Here is a 20232-nt window from a genome sequence, read left to right on the forward strand (position 1 = left end):
ATTTTTCATTTCTACATTTCTAAACAATTAAAAATCCCAACAACAATTTTTAAAAGCATCACATAAAATGTGGTTCGGGAAATGAAAATTGGATTAAAAAATAAAGGAGCGAAAATTTAAATGAAGAATATAATAAATCCAAAATTTATTATATTAATTTAAAATTTACAAAAAACTATTCAAATTTAAATCCAAAACTCCAAATGTATTCTCTCCAAAACTATCTTCATGTGTTGTTCGTGATGCGAGGACAGGTAATGCGTCAAAGAAATCGAAAGGACCAAAATACCCTCAAACTTTCTTCAAATTTTCAAGTTATATCCTTGCAAATCCCCGAGTCACCCCGGAGACGGAGAGTTTCATGAAGTCGGTGAGGTGAGAGTTGCTACCTTTCTCTCATATATCTCTCTAGCCTATAGGTTTCTCCAAATTCTAGGGTTTTGATTTGTAAATCCTTGTTTGGCTGAGGGTTTCAAAACAGGAAGAATATTGGACCAGGCTTCTCATGCTAATTTCTGTTGCAAGTGAGTTCTGATGTGTAAATTCTTATTTCTCTCTCTACCTCCGACTCTCTCTCTCTCCGAGAATATCTATGTGCTTGTGAGACTAAATTGGTACTTTAGTTTATGGAATCGATAAATTATGCAGCTTCTCCTGTAGGTGAATCCGATTTTTCGTTTTTGTTTTTTGTTTTTTTGGCTGAGACTAAGTGGTTTCTATTGCAGGAGAATGGGTTTTTTGTTGAAAAAAAAAAAATACCATTTGAATTTATCAATTCATTGAATCGAGAATCCGAACAATGAAAGTGTAGATTGATCTGATGCGTTTCCTCGACTTATTATAGATTTCTAGTTTTTCTTTAAATTGAATCGAAATATCCTATATTGGAATGAAAAAATTGGAAGAAGATAAAGAAAACAAGAATACATACATTCAACTGCCGAGGCAATTGGTATCTGATGCTTCTGCTGTGCTTTGATTGTGTTATTATATAGGAGAATGTCTGTGTTACTATTTAACAGACCATACTTAGACATTTCTATCTGCCTATGCTTATAAATCGAAGATTACACTGAATCAGTGTGGGTCTTATACAGCAACCATGTGAACCCCATCACCTCACACTCTCTCCTCTTTGTTTTGCTGCTCCTGATCCTGTCATCCTCCCCTTCCTCCTCCATTTATAAGGTTTTTGGAATATCTCAGATTCTCATGAGCATGGTGGTGGTCTCATTCAGCCATTGAAGCAATGATTTACCTCACATGGAAAGCATACTAAAAATAGAATTGAAGGGAAACAAGGACATCCTAATGCCACCTACTGACGTACATACCCTTATAATGTACTTGAGATGATTTAAGAAATATTCATTTGGAACTTGGAAGGAGGAAACATGAAAAATGTAAGATATTAAATTAATCACCGATTTAGCTACAGAACGCAAACTCAATAATCACATCAACCCAATCCTCTAAACCGATATGCTTATTAGTTGAGTTCAGTTGTATATTTCTCGAACTTAGCTGGTTAGTTTGGTTGGAATTTCAACTCTGATATATATATATATGTCAGTAAGGCAATAACAATGATAATTAAGGATCCCAATTTATATTCTTTTTCCACTAATTTTCATGTTAGATGTATAAGTTGTAATCTTACAAGTGCTTACTCCTCATGGCTAGTCTTTTGTTGTGCTTACTCCTCATGGCTAGTCTCTTCAAACCCACCTCAGAGCAGAACTCTTGCACTTGCTGTTTATTTTGTTTCTGGATTTTCCACTCCCACCTTCTTTGCAAATTCCAAACAGGCAAAAAAGGTATGATATTATTGTGTCAAAAGGAAAATCCTTTCCTTGGAGTCAATAGAAGTTTGGGCATCAACTACATTCCTATGGATGTGAGCCTAGAGGACACTGTCCAAATATAAAGGTTAGTCTTCGGATTGACAGTCACTGAGTTTGAATTCTAATATGTAAATTGAAAATCGGCTGCTTTTATGATAACAGCTCTGTTTTCATATATTATGATACCTTTGTCTTCAAAACAATCAGTGGTGATTTACATTTTCTTGGTAATAGCTACTGCCGGCACTGATTTTCATGCTCCAAAAACTGCTTCTAAGGAAGAGGCTATAGCTATCTTGAAGAGTTTATAACTTAATATGAGTAAGTGATCGATGTGTAAGACAAAGCTAGTGTATGAAAATTAGAAGTTGGCAAATTGGGCATTTATTGTGCGTGTGTGTGTGTGTGTGTGTGTTTGTATGTATTCTAGTTCTTATTTGGTCATATGATAAATGCTTGCTTTGTTAATTTTGAATAATTTTAACTTCTCAATTTTGAATTTTGATCCTCTTCATCCTTTTTTATTTATTGTATTAAATGCTGTTGTTTGTCAATGCAATGAGATTCATGATACTGCAATTTTCTCATATTTTCCCCTTAGTTGCCTCTCAAGTGCACTGTGGTGCAGTTCCCCTTGCCACCATGACTGATTCAACTCCTCTTAAAATTGAGGTTTTAAATTGAACAAGAATATATAGGGGATGGGAGTTCTTTGGTTATGGTTAATTTATAATAGTCTCACGAATGGATTCCAAATCTGGCCTCGGCACACAGTATTTGTTAGATCAAAATATGTCTGGTTATATGAACAAACCTGCCACCAATGTGGATTTTTTGTGCATTTACAGGAACATATTGAAAGTCCAAATGGATGCCTATGAGAGCATTAAGAGCAGAAATTAGCAGAAAGCCTTGATATTTAAAACAATTAAAGAGTGAGACAAAGTAAAAGTTCATTTCTAGATGACCTTAAAAAAGATAATTGCCTTTAGGTTATTCACCCTCTTTCGCATTCAGAGTGTGTTATATCTTGTTGAACCCATGGACCATTTTAATAATAAGGCATAGCATGGGTTAATCGTTAACCCCTCTGTCGTGGAAGTCCTTCTCTGTCTTTGTGGGCTTACAGTAAAAGGGCAGAGAGATTGATCTGCGGAACTTACATTGTTATTGGAGATCTTTTAACATTATTGTTAGTTGAAAAATAAATTTTCAAAAACAGGATGAGAATCATGAGATTTCTTTAACTTTCTGGGCGTCAGTCGCTTAGATTTAGTTTTCTTAGCTTAGTGTTGCCTTGTATGATTCTTGTATGTTGTTTCAGTTCTGGATTAAGGAATAAGTATTTTCTTCACTACCTCGTCTTTGGAAAAGATAGAGCGAATGGACTTGATGCAAAAGGCCCTTATCAATCATGTAGAAAAATATGGAAAGGGAGGAGGCAGAGGGTGAGGAGGAAACAAGTGGGGAAGGTGAAGGTGCCTTGAATGATATAGGGGCAAATGATATAGATGCCCCTACAAGTGCTACTCATAATTCTACTACAACTACCACCAAATCTCAAACAAGTCAAGAAAAAGAGCAAGCGTCAATGATGTCTTGATTAACCTGGTGGATCAGATAGGTAGGCTAGGTAATCTTTATGAAGGAGCTAATGAAACTATGAAAATTTTTTCTGTTAGTTTTAAGCGTAAAGCAGAAAGAGCAAAAAGAATGATAAAGGTGCATGATGAGCTTCTACAGATAGAAAACTTGACTGATGATGACATTGTGGAGGAGAGAGAGACATGATCATTGCGGACGACACTCATTAGATAAATTATGTTTTTTACATTGAATGATTTTTGCATTGAATGATCGATTTAGGAAGAAGTATGTGATGAATTTATTTTAAAATAAAGCTTATTATGCTCGGTTTCATAGGTGATTTTAGGAGCTTTTAGCAATTGTTCATTTTATATTAAGATGGATTTTGTTATTACTTTAAAACATTTTTAGGTTTTATCCCTTTATATCATTGCCGTGTTACATTGTGTAAATATTATTATTTTTAATTTTCTTTCTAATAAAAATTTGAACTACTATGAGTCATATTTTTCTCTTCCTATAATTTTCGTTAGTTTTGAATATTGCTATAGGTGCATTTTGAAGTTTGAATTTTGTTTGGGCATTGGTTTAAAATATTGGAGTATCTAAATGTTTATGCAAGTTAAATCAATAATTTGGATAGTTTTGAAAATTAAAACAAAATTTGTTATCTAAACTTTGTCACCAACGAAACATAGATATATTACATTCTTATGAATTTGGTATTACTATTACTAATGAATCAAATGTGGGAATTATATAATAATGGTAATTAGATTATTGAAATTTTTGATTGGGTAATTTGAAACTTTACTAAGATTGTGCCCAAAAGTAATTGAATGGTTTGCCAGAAGATATATGTAGATATATCTATTGAAGACCGGCCCAAGCCCAAGAAAGAATATTTTGCTAGTGTCTAGTGGGCATATATTTGTTCTCTTCTAAAAATGTTTCGAAGGGCTCTAGGGCCCAAGCAAACTAGAGCTTAGTTGTTCAAGCCCTAGTCCTTTGCAAATGAGTTGGGTTTAAATTGAATGGTTAATAGATGAAATTTAAATATAATAACAGATTTTTAAATTCAAAGTCAGTCGCAGCAAGTCCACATTCAACAAACTTGTAGCAACCGAATCTCACACCTCAAGCAAACTCTTGATTGGTTATGTTTGTTACATTTTTGAATTTTGTATTTTGAAGTTTGAATTTTGTATTTTGAATTTTCGTGTAACTGAATATTGTTTTCCTATAAATACAAGCACAGTCTAATCTCTTTATAAGTGAGACAGGATCATACAAATTCAGTAAAGTATTTTAATTCTTTATGGTATCAGAGCCAAATGACAAAAGTCTTCCCTTATGTCCATAACCTCATCTGATACTGCCATGTCTAATTCCACAGTCCTTCGTCCTCTCCTACTCCAATGAGTCTTCATCATGTGGTTTTCTTTCGCCATAAGTGAGTGGTTTTCTAATAAAGTTTAGGAGGTGTCGCCCTCTTTTTCTAAAAAAAAAAAAGACTATTCGACTCACCAAGGCTAAGTATCTTCTCTGAAAGACCTAAATTGTTCCATATTTCAGAGGTCAAAAAGTGTTTGGTTATCTTGATGGTAGTCATCCCTGTCCCCCTCAATTTCTTGCTTCTGCTAGCACATCTACTCATCTCGCTACCCAAACACCTAATCCTGAGTTTGCACTCTGGGTTGACCAAGATCAACTCATACTCAATGTTCTCATGTATTCTATCTTTGAAGAGGTTTTAGCTCAAGTTGTGGGTATTAAGACCTCATTTCAAGTATGGAACACCCTCGAGAGAATGTTCTCTTCTTATTCTCATGCCAAGCTACTACAAATTCGTATGCAGTTTTCTACCCTCAAGAAAGAAGGCTCCTCTTTCTCCAACTACTTCAAAAAGGTGAAGTCAACCACTAACACTCTTGCTGTTATTGGACAACCACTGCAGGAGGTTGAGATTATTTCCTACCTGCTTGCTGGCCTTGATAGTTCATATGATGCTCTAGTCACGTTCATCTCTACTTGGGTTGATCCTATGTCCATTGATGAAATCTTTGGCCATCTCCTGACCCATGAGCTACGATTGGAGCAGACTCATTTTTTGAAGTCTCAGTTGGCTCCACAAATGTTGCCACTCGCCAAGATGGTGCTCACAACAAGAATTCTCATGGTGGTTCTCAACAACGCTCTCCTCAACAACAGTTCAACTAGGGTCATGGTCGTGGTCGAGGTGGTGGCTCATTCCCCAGCAGCTCTCCCCGTCTAGTCTATCAGCTTTGTGGTTGCACTGGACATGCTGCTCCCACTTGCTACCATCGCTATGATCAGAATTATCAAGGCAATCCTCCTTCCCCTGCTACGGCATTGGTTGCTTCTTCCTCTACTCAGCCGGATGTTGTTTGGTACACAGACTTGGGTTGTACCAACCATGTCATTAATGATCAACAAAATTTAACTCTCCATGCATATCAGTACCTTGGCTCCGATCAAATCCAAGTGGGGAATGGTAAAAGCTGGCCAATCACTCATATTGGCTCCTCTTATCTCAAAGTTCCCGTTGCTAATTTTAAGCTTCAAAATATTTTGCATGTGCCTCATATTTCCAAGAATTTAGTTCTGATCTCTCAATTTACTAGAGAAAATAATGTCTATATTGAGTTTCATTCTGATTTCTTTTATGTCAAGGATGAGCTCACGCGGAGAACGTTGCACCACGGCAAGACTAAAGGAGGACTTTATCCACTCACTCCATCCATTTCATCCTCGCCTTCTATCCATGCCTTGTCATTCGTCCGTGTTCTGCTTCAAGTTTGGCATTCTCAGCTTGGTCATGGATCCTATCCCATTGTGAAGCGCCTCGTGTCTCAGTTGCATTTACCAGTTTCATCCAATAAGCTGCTAGTAGTCTGTTCTGCATGTCAACAAGGCAAAAGCCATAGACTTCCCTTTGTTGCGTCATCTTCAATGTCTAGGAGTCCTTTAGAGTTATTGTTTGTTGATGTTCGGGGTCCTGCCCCGACTTTGTCAGCTAATGGCTACAGATATTATCTTTCAATTGTTGATCATTTTAGTAAATTCTTATGGGTCTTTCCTATTGCAAGAAAATATGATGTTCCTGCTATTTTTCGTGTCTTTCAAATTCATATTGAACGCCAACTAAATAGCAAAATCAAAGCTGTCCAAACCGATGGTAGAGGTGAATTTCGATCTCTTCATAAATATTTTATGGAAACTGATATTCATCATAGACTCACATGTCCTCATACTTCTACTCAAAATGGTATTATTGACCGCCGCTGCCACCAAGTGGTTGAGACTAGCTTATCTCTCCTTTCTCACTCAGTTGTACCTCACTTAACATGAGCAATGGTGCTTTTGAGGTAGCGAAGAATTTGCTTAACAGTCAACCAATGATTAACCATAGGATGATGCATATACTAACACACCTTATTGACAGCAAATGAGATATCAGGATGGGTTAAAGACAAATATTGTAAGGCCCCAACAGTACTTCTGTATAAAGTGAAGTCAAAGAAGGTCGTGCTATCAAGATTTGAGAGTTTAGCCATGGATGACATAGGAGAAGAAATAGGCTTAGCTTCAGCCATTTTAGTCCTCTGAAGGAGGTTATGGATGTACTGGCATTGGCATAAGAACAAGCCAAAAGTGGATCGGGTAGCTTCAACACCTAAAAAATAATTAAGAGGACCCAAATCCTTAAGAGCAAATTCTTGATTGAGGGAAGTAATAAAGCCTGCAATGGAGGCCACATGAGATCTTGTAACAATAATATCGACATATACTAAAACAAACATCCGAACCCCATGATGATTATAAATAAAAAGGGAGGTATCGGATTTTGAGTTAGTAAAACTATAATGTACAAGATAGTCATGAAGCTAAGCATACCAAGCCCGTGGAGCCTAATTCAAACCATAGATGGCCTTGTGAGGGTGACAAACATGATTCGGAAGACTCAGATGAACATAACCCGGGGGTTGCACAATATAGACCGCCTTAGATAAGCACCCGTGAAGAAATGCGTTATTAATATCCAATTGGCGAATTGACCAATTTTTGGAAATTGCATGGGCGAGTACAAGCCATATGGTGCAAGGCTTAACCACAGGACTAAAAGTCTCTGAAAAGTCGATGCCCGAAACTTGATGAAAGCCCTTAGCTACAAGGCGTGCCTTCCTACGTTTAAGAGAGCCATCAAAATTAAACTTGCTACAGAGAACCATTTGTTACCAACAATATTTATCTCAGGTCGGCGAAGGACTAAAGACCAAGTCTCGTTTTTCATTAGAGCTGTAAATCCAAGATCCATGACAACACGCTATTCAGGGTATTTGGCAGCCTTAGTGAAGCACGTAGGAGCATCTGGAATATCAGAGTGAAGAACTAGAAGCGTCTTAGGAAGAGGATATTAATTGTGCCATCCGTGAATGTCTTGGGCTTGAAAATAACATTCTAAGACCTTGTGACCATCGTATGAGCTCGAGACACAGTAGCATGTTGCATGGCCAAACTTGAAGAGGACGCTGGTCGTCTGACATGTGGAGAGGTAGCTAAAGGAGGAGATGAGGTATTGTTATTGATGGGAAATGATGGTGGAGTATCGTAGGAAGACTCAACCGTAGGAGTGGAAGCATGAGAGTTTGACACATCATTGGTAGGCAAAGTAGGAGAAGACACTTGTTGGATAGGAGATAAATGCAGAGAGACTGGTGAGGGAATTGAAGAAGAGGGCTGAACCAAATTGGAGGAAAAAGGGGAGGTTGGCAAGACATTTAAATTTGAAGGGAGAGAAATATAGACAGAAGGATTGGGACTTGAGGAAATAGAGGAAGAAAGGTGCTTAGAAAAAGGAAAATATTTTTCATCAAATAAGACATGTCAGGAGATGAAAATTTTTTTTGAATGGAAATCCAAACACTTGAAGCCCCGATGAGAAGGACTATAGTCAAGAAAGATACACAACCTAGACCTGTAATCCATTTTATGTTTGTTGAAAGGTAGAAGAAAAGGCCAACAAGCACATCCAAAAGTGTGGGGAAGTGTATAATCCGGAGTGTGATTAAATAATTTCTGAAAAGGACTTTGCATACAAATAGATGTGCTAGGACAACAATTGATTAAATAGCAAGCGATAGAAAAAGCATCAGCCCAATATAAGTGAGGTACAGCCGAGTGAGAAAAGAGAGATAAGCTAGTCTCAACCACTTGGCGGTGGCAGCGTTCAACAGTACCATTTTGAGTAGAAGTATGAGGACATGTGAGTCTATGATGAATATCAGTTTCCATAAAATATTTATGAAGAGATCGAAATTCACCTCTACCATCGGTTTGGACAGCTTTGATTTTTCTATTTAGTTGGCGCTCAATGTGAATTTGAAAGACACGAAAAATAGCAGGAACATCATATTTTCTTGCAATAGGAAAAACCCATAAGAATATACTAAAATGATCAACAATTGAAAGATAATATATGTAGCCATCAGCTAACAAAGTCAGGGCATGACCCCGAACATCAACAAACAATAACTTTAAAGGACTCCTAGACACCGAAGATGACGTAACAAAGGGAAGCCTATGGCTTTTGCCTTGTTGACATGCTGAACAGACTACTGGCAGCTTATTGGGTGAAACTAGTAAATGCAACTGAGACACAAGGCGCTTCACAGTGGGATAGGATGCATGCCCAAGCTGAGAATGCCAAACTTCAAGCGGAACACAGACGGATGACAAGGCATGGATAGAAGGCGAGGATGAAATGGACGGAGTGAGTGGATAAAGACCTCCTCTAGTCTTGCTGTGGTGCAACATTCTTCGTGTGAGCTCTTCCTTGACACAAAAGAAATCAAAATGAAACTCAATAAAGACATTATTTTCTCTAGTAAATTGAGAGACAAAAACTAAATTCTTGGAAATATAAGGCACATGTAAAATATTTTGAAGCTTAAAATTAGTAGCAGGAACTTTGAGATGAGAGGAGCCAATATGAGTGATTAGCAAGCTTTTACCATTCCCTACTTGGATCTGATTGGAGTCAAGGTACTAATCAACATGGAGAGTCAAATTCTGGAGATCATTAGTGACATGGTTGGTACAACCTAAGTCTGTGTACCAAGCAACATCCGGCTGAGCAGAGGAAGAAGCAACCAATGTCGTAGCAGGGGAAGGAGGATTGCCTTGATAATTCTGATCATAGTGATGGTAGCAAGTGGGAGCAGCATGTCCAGTGCGACCACAAAGCTAACAGACTGGACGAGGAGGCTGCCAGGGAATGAGCCACGACCTCGACCACGGCCACGACCCCGGTTAAACTACTGCTGAGGAAAGCGTTGCTGGGAACCACCACAAGAATTCTTGTTATGAGCACCATCTTTTTGAGTCACAACATTTGTAGAGCCAACTGAGACTTCAACAGATGAGTTATGCTGCTCCAACCGTAGATCGTGGGTTAAGAGATGGCCAAAGATTTCATCAATGGACATAGTTTAGCCCAAGTAGAGATGGACGTGACTAGAGCATCATATGAATTGTCAAGGCCAACAAGCAAGTAGGAAATAATTTCAACCTCCTGCAGTGGTTGTCCAATAGCAGCAAGAGTGTCAGTGGCTGACTTCACCTTCTGGAAGTAGGCAGAGATAGAGGAGCCTCCTTTCTTGAGGGTAGAAATTTGCATACGAATTTGTAGTAGCTTGGCATGAGAAGAGAACATTCTCTCGAGTGTGTTTCATACCTGAAATGAGGTCTCAATACCCACAATTTGAGCTAAAACCTCTTCAAAGAGAGAAGACATTAGAGCACTGAGTATGAGTTGATCTTGGTCAACCCAAAGTACAAACTCATGATTAGGTGTTTGGGTAGCGGGCTGAGTAGATGTGCTGGCAGAAGCAAGAAATTGAGGAGGACAGGGACGACTACCATCCAAATAACCAAACATTTTTTGACCTCTGAAATATGGAACAATTTGGGTCTTCCAGAGAAGATAATTAGCCTTGGTGAGTCAAATAGTCACCACATGATAAAGACTCACTGGATTAGGAGAGGATGAAGGAACTGGGAAATTAAACATGGCAATATCGAATGAGGTAATGGACATAAGGGAAGATTTTTGTCGTGTGGCTCTGATACCAAAAAGAATTAAAATACTTTGCTGAATTTGTATAATCCTCTCTCACTTTGTGGTGTGATAATGCGGGTGCCACTTATGTTTCTGCTGATCCTATGTTTCATGCCCGGATGAAACTTGTGGAGATTGACTATCACTTTGTGCATGAAAAAGTGCAACAGAAACTCTTAGATGTTCGGTTCCTCTCAAGCCGCGATTAGATTGTTGATGCTCTTACTAAGCCTCTGCCCTCTGCACATTTTCAATTTCTTTGGGACAAGCTGAACATTACTTCTGCCCCGTTCAACTTGCGGGAGAGTAATAATGGATGTTTAAATTCAAAGTTGGTCACAGCAAGTCCACATTCAACAAACCTGCAGCAACCAAATCTCACACCTCAAACAAACTCTTGATTGGTTATGTTTGTTTCATTTTTGAATTTTGTATTTTGAATTTTTATTTTGAAAGTTTGAATTTTGTATTTTGAATTTTCGTGTAACTGAATATTGTTTACCTATAAATACAAGCACAGCCCGATCTCTCAAAAGTGAGAGAGGATCATACAAATTCAGCAGAGTATTTTAATTTTTTATGGTATCAGAGTCGCACGACAAAATTCTTCCCTTATGTCCATTACCTCATCCGATACTGCCATGTCTAATTCCACAGTTCCTTCATCCTCTCCTACTCTAGTGAGTCTTTAATATGAATTTGAACGAAGCAGAAGTAACGTTCTGCTTGTCTTGAAGAAATTGAAAACGTGCAGAGGTAACAGGGCAAAAGTAACATTCAGCTTGTCCTGAAGAAATTGAAAACATGGAGAGGGCAAAGGCATAGTAAGAGCATCAGCAATCTGATCACGACTTGAGAGGAATCGAACATCCAAGAGTTTCTGTTACACTTTTTCACGTACAAAATGATAGTCAATCTCCACATGTTTAAAATAGATTAGGTTGGAATTGATTTATCTATAAATGGATGAATACTCATAATTAATGGGTTATTAATTGAATATTGCTAATAAATTTATTTTTTATTTTTCTTTAATCTTTCGATAAAAACAAGTTGACTTGTTTTAAAAAAATAACACCTATTATCATTTTTCTTTTAAATTTCAACAACATTGAGTTAAATTTTTTATTTAAAAAAACACTTATTTAAAAAAAAAACACATTATTTTCCTCCATAATAATGTACCAAGTGAGTTAAATTTTGATTTAAAAAAAAAACTTAGCTATTATTGCAAGCACGCAAATATAATATCAATATCAACGCTACGATTGCATTTTTTATTTTCTCGACCACCATCTCATTACTTTCCACCTCTCAAATTTGAATGTTAAATAAAAATTAAAATGGTTATATTCCAAAAGATAGTATGAGAAGCACCCTACCCAACCCTTTGCCCATCCCATTATTAAGTTAGGTTTGGAACAACTCGAATATATGCAGGTCACTCCTTAAATCTAAACCTAGATAGATTAAACAAGTACTTAAGTGGGACCATTTATCAAGTATTGATTTGCTTTGCCATCCTAGCCCTTTGAAACAAAGGACAAATCATGATGGCCTTCATGTTACATGCGGAATATATGAAATAGTCATTGTGAATAAATATATTTTTTTACAAGAGAGGTGTTAGATTATGTTTGATTTGTGAAATAGAATAGATAAGGAATGATCTTATTATACTTATATAATCACTTGCAAAAGAAAATGTATTAATATTATAAAGAGATTAGAAATAACCATTCTCAAATTTGATCACAAGAATGTGTATTAGTGTATTATTTCATATTAATGGAATAATACATGCATTTGCATGAGTAAAATTTTTAAATTTACTATATTCCTGTATAATTTGTATTTATATCTCAACCCTATTCTATTTATCTATCTATAAGTTGATATTAATTCAACCAACATGAAATAACATTGGAATATAGTGAAATTCAAAAATAATTATGTTTAATCCATTTCGTAGAATGAAATAATATAAACTTCGCCATTAAAAACAGTCTTAATATATTAATTACTATACCTCTAAAAAGTTACTATTTGATATTGTATTTCAATTTTCCCCAATCAAACAATACATTAGTGTCGATTAGCATTTTACATTTCTTCAATATTTGGGAGCATGTAATTGAGATTTTGGATAAGATTTGTATGGATTTGAATAATTATAATACATAATTATATTGATCCCATGTTTAGAGAGGTTTTACATTTGGATTTATATTAGATTTAGATAAAATGTAATACAAAATTGTATTGAAATTCGTCCAAATCAATCCAAATTCAAATCTAAGGTCCGAAGAAGCCCTATCAAATAGAGATTTTTTCTTTCGACCGTATTTCAATTGTTAATACAATATATAAGGACCACTACTATAAAAAGTACTACACCCGTGATCGTGAAATATCGATTGCTTGTTGAACCCTGTGACTTGCATGAATGTAGGATACTCCAAATTCAAGGGTCAAAGAGTTTATAAAATGTTCTTGGTGGAAAAAAAAAAAAAAAAGTTAATGAAAATCTCACTAAATTGAATTGGGGCCATGAATCTGTTGTGAAACTTGGGATTATTCTTCCAAACTTTACCATAGTTTACTATTGCCCAGGTAAATAGAGGGTGAATGATTGTATTAAATTATACCAGGTAAATTCTTAGGGAAGTGGGGGGGGTCACAATGGACCACTTAAATCCCACTTTCCTAAACAGAATTTTCCTTACACATGTAATTAGTACAATATATTACTACAACTATACCTGACAAAAGCTAACTACTGAATAGATGAAAGGAAGAACACCAGAATTTAATGAGGTTCGGCTAATTGTGCCTACGTCCTTAGACACTATCAATCAATATTCCTCTATTGCAGAAATATTACAAAATGAAAGAGAGAATGTGCCTAAGAGAGAAGTAGGCAAATGTGGGGATGGGATTACAAATGGAAGTGATAGGTTTATATAGGTTAGAAAATAACACTATTACAACAACTCATCACCTACCTTTGAAAGACTAGCCCACCATTGAAGACTTCAGTGGTGAGCTTCTAGAAATGAGCCATAATTCAACAAATCTCTACCTTGACGAAATTTCATCTCTTAACATCTCTTATGGATTCCATAATGTCTTCAAACGCACTTGTAGCGTCAATCTTTCAATTTTCAACAATGTTGATCAAGTTCAAGCAATGTTGAAACTTGACCACAGTCACTACTTTTGTCATTATATCAGCAGGATTCTTAGTGGTTCGAATCTTCTGGATTACTATTCCACCTTCTTCCAGAATTTCTCGAACAAAGTGATATCGAACGTCGATGTGCTTTGTCCTTGAATGGTAGACTTGGTTCTTTGCTAGATGGATAGCACTTTGGCTATCACAATGCACCTTGATGTGCTTCTGTTCAATTCTCAAATCTTTCATCAATCCTTGAAGCCAAATTGCCTCCTTCACAGCCTCTGTAACTGCTATATACTCTGCCTCTATAGTGGACAAAGCAACTGTTGACTATAAGGAAAAAGTCCAACTAACCTGCGCTTTTGCAAGAGTAAATACATAGTCAGTAATTGACCGACGCTTATCTAAATCACTAGCGTAGTCGGAATCACAATATCCAACAATACTATGATTATCTTGCTTATCCTGCTCAAATATCAGTCCAACATCTACTATATACAAAATGTATCGTAGAATCCATTTCACAGCTTGTCAATGTTCCTTCCCAGGATCATGCATATACCTGCTCACAACTCCAACGGCTTGTGAAATATCGGGCCTTGTACACACCATGGCATACATCAAGCTACTAACCGCACTTGAATACGGTACTTTTGACATGTATTCTCGTTCTACTTCAGTTTTTGGAGACATAGATGCATTCATCTTGAAATGAGGAGCAAGCGGAGTACTAACAGGTTTTGACTTCTCATTCATACCAAAACACTTCAGTACTTTCCTCAAATATTGTTTTTGAGTCAAACAAAGCCTCCCCAATTTCCTATCTCTACTTATCTCCATACCGAGAATCTTCTTTGCTTCGTCTAGATCCTTCATCTCAAACTCCCTATTCAACCGAGCCTTCAGTTTGTCAATTTCTGTCTGACTCTTGGAGGCTATCAATATATCATCAACATAAAGAAGAAGATATATGTAAGATCTATCTTGTAACTTGCAAAAATACACACAGTGATCATATTTGCTTCTTCTGTACTTTTGCCCCATCATAAACTTGTTAAATTGTTTGTACCATTGCCTTGAGGATTGCTTTAATCCATACAATGATTTTTTGAGTTTGCACACCATATTTTCTTTTCCAACAACTTTAAAACCTCCTAGCTGAGTCATGTAGATTTCCTTTTCCAAGTCTCCATGTAAAAATGCAGTTTTTACATCCAATTGAACTAGTTCCATATCCAATTTTGCTACCAAAGCCAATAAGATTCTAATGGAGGAATGTTTTACTACTGGAGAAAAGACCTCATTGTAATCAATTCCCTCTGTTTGTGCATAGCCTTTAGCCACCAACCTTACTTTGTAGCGAACACTATTATTGTCAGGAAATCCATCTTTCTTTTTATATACCCATTTGCACCCAATTGCCTTCTTTCCCTTTGGAAGACTAACAAGCTTCCATGTTCGATTCTTATAAAGGGACTGCATTTCTTCATTCATGGCTCCCCTCCACTTTTCTTCTTCTGAACTTTGGATTGCTTCATTGTAAGTGACAGGAGTATCATCGTTTGCAATTGGAAATGCGTAAGCCACCATGTCAACAAAGCGAGCAAGCTTTCTAATTTTTCTCTTTGGCTTACTCAATGCAATAGATTCATGTTGCTGTGGAGGTTCTTGGGTTGAAACCTCTTCTTCAGGCAACTCTTCTTCTATCATAGGAGAGTCTTCATTTTCCGGGAAAACAATTCTTCTATTAAACTCCACCTGTTTTGGAGCACCATCTTTTTGCTCAACACTTTCTGTTGTCAACTTTTTTAAAAAAGGAGATTCATTAAAGGTAACATCCCTGCTGAAGATTATCTTCTTTGTTTTTGGACACCAAAGACGATATCCCTTTACTCCAGAGGTGATTCCCATAAAGATTGCTTTCTTAGCCCTCGGATCTAGCTTTGATTCCTTGACATGATAGTAGGCAATGGAACCGAATACATGTAACGAATCATAATCTGTAGCAGGCTTTCCAAACCATTTCTCCAATGGTGTTTTACCAAAAATGGCAGTAGATGGTAGGCGGTTGATGAGGTGGCAGACATATGTTACAGCCTCAGCCTAAAATTCTCTACCCAACCCAGCATTGGACAACATACACCGAACTTTCTCCAATAATGTTCGATTCATATGTTCTGTCACTCCATTCTGTTGTGGTGTACTTCTCACTTTGAAGTGTCGTATAATACTTTCTTCTTCGCAAACTTTAAGAATGGATCACTTCTATATTCTCCACCATTATCTGTACGGAGGCACTTGATCCTTCTGCTTGTTTGAGTTTCCACCATATTTTTCCATTGGAGGAAGACTCCTAACACTTTATCCTTAGTTTTCATAGTATACACCCATACTCTTTGAGAAAAATCGTCAACAAAGGTCACATAGTAGTGTTTTCCTCCTAGTGAAGTTGTCTTGGAAGGTCCCCACACATCAGAGTGAACATAATCCAAAATACCCTTGGTATTATGGATTGCAGTACCAAATTTCACTCTTGTTTGCTTCCCTTTGATGCAATGTTCACAGAAATCTAGCCTGCAGGTCTTTGCTCCCTTTAATAATCCTTGATTTGTAAGAAGTCTCAAGGATTTTTCACCTGCATGCCCCAAACATATATGTCATAACTTAGTTGCTTCTATTTCCTTATCATCAGTAGAAACTGTTGTTGCCGTCCCAATAACTGTACGACCTTGATAGTGATACAAGTTATTGTTCTTCTGAATTCCCTTGATTACCATGAGTGCACCAGAGATGATCTTCATGACTCCATTTTCTACTGTTACTTTGAATCCCTTTGATTCTAGGGTTCCCACAGAAATAAGATTCTTTATCAAACTTGGTACATATCTAACGTCCGTCAATATTTTGATTGATCCATTTTGATTTCTCAAGCGGACTGAACTAATTTCATGTGTGGTAAGAGGGATATCATTTGCTGTGTAGATGACGCCACCTTCTAGTTCTTTAAAATAAAAGAACCAATCCCGACTGGGACACATATGATGGCTACATCCAGAATCTAGTAGCCATATACTCAAAGAACTAGTTGACGGCATAACAGCAAGTGAAAGATCTGAGTTTTCATCTTCGTACTCAGCCACATTTGAGACGGCCTTTCCTTTATCAGGTTTGCCTTTATTCTTTAACTTTGGACAATCTTTCTTCCAGTGCCCTTTTTCCCAACAAAATGCACATTCATCTTTGTTTGGTCTGGACCTTGACCTGGATCTCTCTTTCTTTCTTCTATTCTGGCTTTGTGAATGGCCGCAAACTACTAGAGCCTTGTTGGCTCCACTTGTGCTCTCAAGCTTGTCCTTCTTCCTCAATTCATAGTTGTACAAAGCAGCACAAATGTCGCCAAGAGACACTTTATCCTTTCCATGGAGTAGAGTAGTTTCAAGAAACTCAAACTCCTCAGGAAAGGATCCTAACAACATCAAAGTTAGGTTTTCATTTTTAAAGTCTCATCCAGATTAACTAGATCAATAACCAACCTATTAAAGTTGGTGATATGATCATTCATAGTGGTACCCAGGACATAAGTGAAGTGAAATAGTCTCTTCTTCATATGAAGTTTGTTCTGAGAGCTTTTCTTCAAAAACTTTTCTTCTAGTGCCTTCCACAACTTATTTACAGAAGTTTCCTTATACAATGCATACTTCTGCTCTCTTGAAAGGCACGATCGAATTGTACTACATGTTAATCGATTGATGGTCCCTCATTCTTTCTTCTCAATATCTTCTAGTTTCTCTTCTTCTATGGCAATGTTTAGACCTTGCTGAAAGAGAGCGTCTAGAACCTCACTTTGCCTCATACCAAAATGATCAGTGCCGTCAAAAATCTCCACTGCAAATCTGGCATTTGTCACAGTAGTTCTTGCCAAAATATACGAGTTTGATGTGGATGTTTTTACACTATCTGTCATCTCTACCATAAATGTTATTCAATAGCTGCCGATGCGGAACGCCAATAACCCAAGGAAAACTTTTCTGATGTGGAAGATCAGACTAAGCTACAACCACTGAGCATACTAAGAATAACCTTGGCTCTGATACCAATTGTTGTGAAACTTGGGATTATTCCACCTAACTTTACCACAATTTACTATTGCCCAGGTAAATAGAGAGTGAATGATTGTACAAAATTACATCAGGTAAATTCCCAAGGAAGTGGGGGGGTTCACAACGAACCGCTTAAGTCTCACTTTCCTAGACAGAATTTTCCTTACACATGTAATTAGCACAATATATTACTACAACTATATCCGACAAAAACTAACTACTAAATAGATGAAAAGAAGAACACCAAAATTTAACAAGGTTCGGCTACTTGTGCCTACGTCCTCGGACACTATCAATCAATATTCCTCTATTGCAGAAATATTACAAAATGAGAGAGAGAAGAGAGAATGTGCCTAAGAGAGAAGTAGGCAAATTTGGGGATGGGTTTACAAATGGAAGTGATGGGTTTATATAGGTTAGAAAATAACACTATTACAACAACTCATCACCTAACATTGAAAAACTAGCCCACCATTGAAGACTTCAATGGTGAGAGTCTAGAAATTAGTCATAATTCAACAGAATCTAAGAAATAGTGAGAATTCTTGATCTCTCTCAATATCTCTCTCAATTCGAAAATCCAAGATTTGAATCCTTTCATTGATTTCTCCTAATTCATAATCTCAATTGCATCATGAATTTGTTTTAAATCCACATAAATTCAAACTCAAACCCTCAAATCCATGCTTCAAAACATTATTTACGTGTATTTTATAGTTTTCTTTTAATCACCTATTATACTTTGGCACAATTTGTGTCAAATTCAGCTTTGCAATTTAAGTTCACTTACTGTAAAACAAGTATTATGCCTTGGATTATTTCCGCATTACTAAGCTTGTTTTTTCATTCACACTCAACATTCTCTTTAGTGAAGCGTTAGTTAAAGCATTTAATCAATAAGTTAAAAAATAGAATTTAGGGGCTTGATTGAAAAATGACACCCAATATTAAGCAAACAATAGCATTGACAAATACCTATCATCCTCTTTGATCGATCGATTGCCCAAGGGATCACGAACACGATATTGCCCAAAATAATAATTTAGGTTCAAATGAGTAAACATTGAGCTTTAAACGAACTTTAAGATCAAAACTGAACTAATCCCAATCAATAATTGTCCTTTTAAAGTTAAAAAATTGCCTTGTTAATCCAAAGTAAGCTGTCCAAATTTTTATTTTTTTTAATTTTTTTTAGTTTTGGGGTTAACCTAGCTTCTTTTGTAGCGACGAGGAACAGTCACTGGTTGATTGGTGCAATTATTGGCATCATAAAGTGGCCAACTTGCTCTGCTGAAATATAGGATTGCTGGTATCTTCTCCAATCAATCAATTAAATAACTCACTTTCGGCGCAAAAAAGAGAGAAAAAAAAAAATTAGTCCTACATGATTAACACATACGCACAGAAATTCAGGTTGGATGATTCTCCAAACTTGGCCTTGGCTTGAGCATGTGACCCATGATTTGGACATTCAGAAGATACAAACTTAAATAAGGGCAGACGGCCCCCTTTCATTTTTCTCGTGCTGTGGTCTATTGATTGGCAGATTTGATCCATCGTTCAAAGTTCAAATCCCCTTTCCCTGCCCCACATTCACATTTCCCCCTTCGTGACCAAACATTTGGGTCCGTGACTGACAAAAATTGATCTCCCACAAGCCCATCTTTCCTTCTTTGGGTTGCATCATTCTTGGGAAAGGACATTTATTTTTAAGTTGTGAAAAAATAAATAGATATCATTCACAGGGTCTAATACAAGTTGGAATGTGTATAGTATCTAATAATTTTTTCGGAGTTATGATTCATATTCAAAAAGATTTATTCATTTTATGTAATAAGTGGTTAATGTTTGACACGCATTATTGGTGCACAACCTAACAATTTAAGCTTTTAGTTAAAATGGTAATATAACATGGTATCAGAAGAACTGGTTAGCAGAAGATTCTGGGTTTTAATTTCACTATCCGCATATATTCTGTGGTATTTAAAAATTTATTGTGTGTTCAGCTCTCCACATGCTAAAACTTGATATACATTGTTGGCTCACAGCCCAATAAGTTAAACATGTAGGAAAAGTGATCATCTTAACCTAAGTTAAGGTTGTGAACCGCGTAAATTCATTGTGTTATTTTCTTTTAATTTCTCTTTTTGTTTTATCATGTGTTAGAGCTTGCATAATCTTACCTCGCATTTGGAGAGGTCTCCAATTTAGAATTGTATTAGATTTGAATTAAACATATTATGAAGTTATATTAAAATTTGTCCAAATACATCCAAATTCAAATTCAACATCCAAATCCATAACCCCCCAAGATGCTACTTATGTACAGTTTGAGAACTAGTTCAGTCTTACCATCCAGTTCTTCTGTCTTTCTTCGTGCGT

General features: G+C 36.6%; 1 long non-coding RNA gene across 2 annotated transcripts; it reads left to right on the forward strand.

Annotated features, from left to right (window-relative positions):
• Positions 1–313: 313 nt before the first annotated feature.
• On the forward strand, positions 314–11127 carry LOC131150312 (uncharacterized). 2 transcript variants are annotated; one of them, XR_009135519.1, is made up of 2 exons: positions 314–524; positions 10735–11127. It is a non-coding gene; the product is annotated as an uncharacterized LOC131150312 (long non-coding RNA). The 2 variants fall into 2 exon arrangements; XR_009135518.1 differs by lacking the exon at positions 10735–11127 and adding an exon at positions 6126–6545.
• Positions 11128–20232: the final 9105 nt, after the last annotated feature.

The sequence above is a fragment of the Malania oleifera genome, chromosome 3 (assembly GCF_029873635.1).
Source record: "Malania oleifera isolate guangnan ecotype guangnan chromosome 3, ASM2987363v1, whole genome shotgun sequence".
Classification (NCBI taxonomy): Eukaryota; Viridiplantae; Streptophyta; class Magnoliopsida; order Santalales; family Ximeniaceae; genus Malania; species Malania oleifera.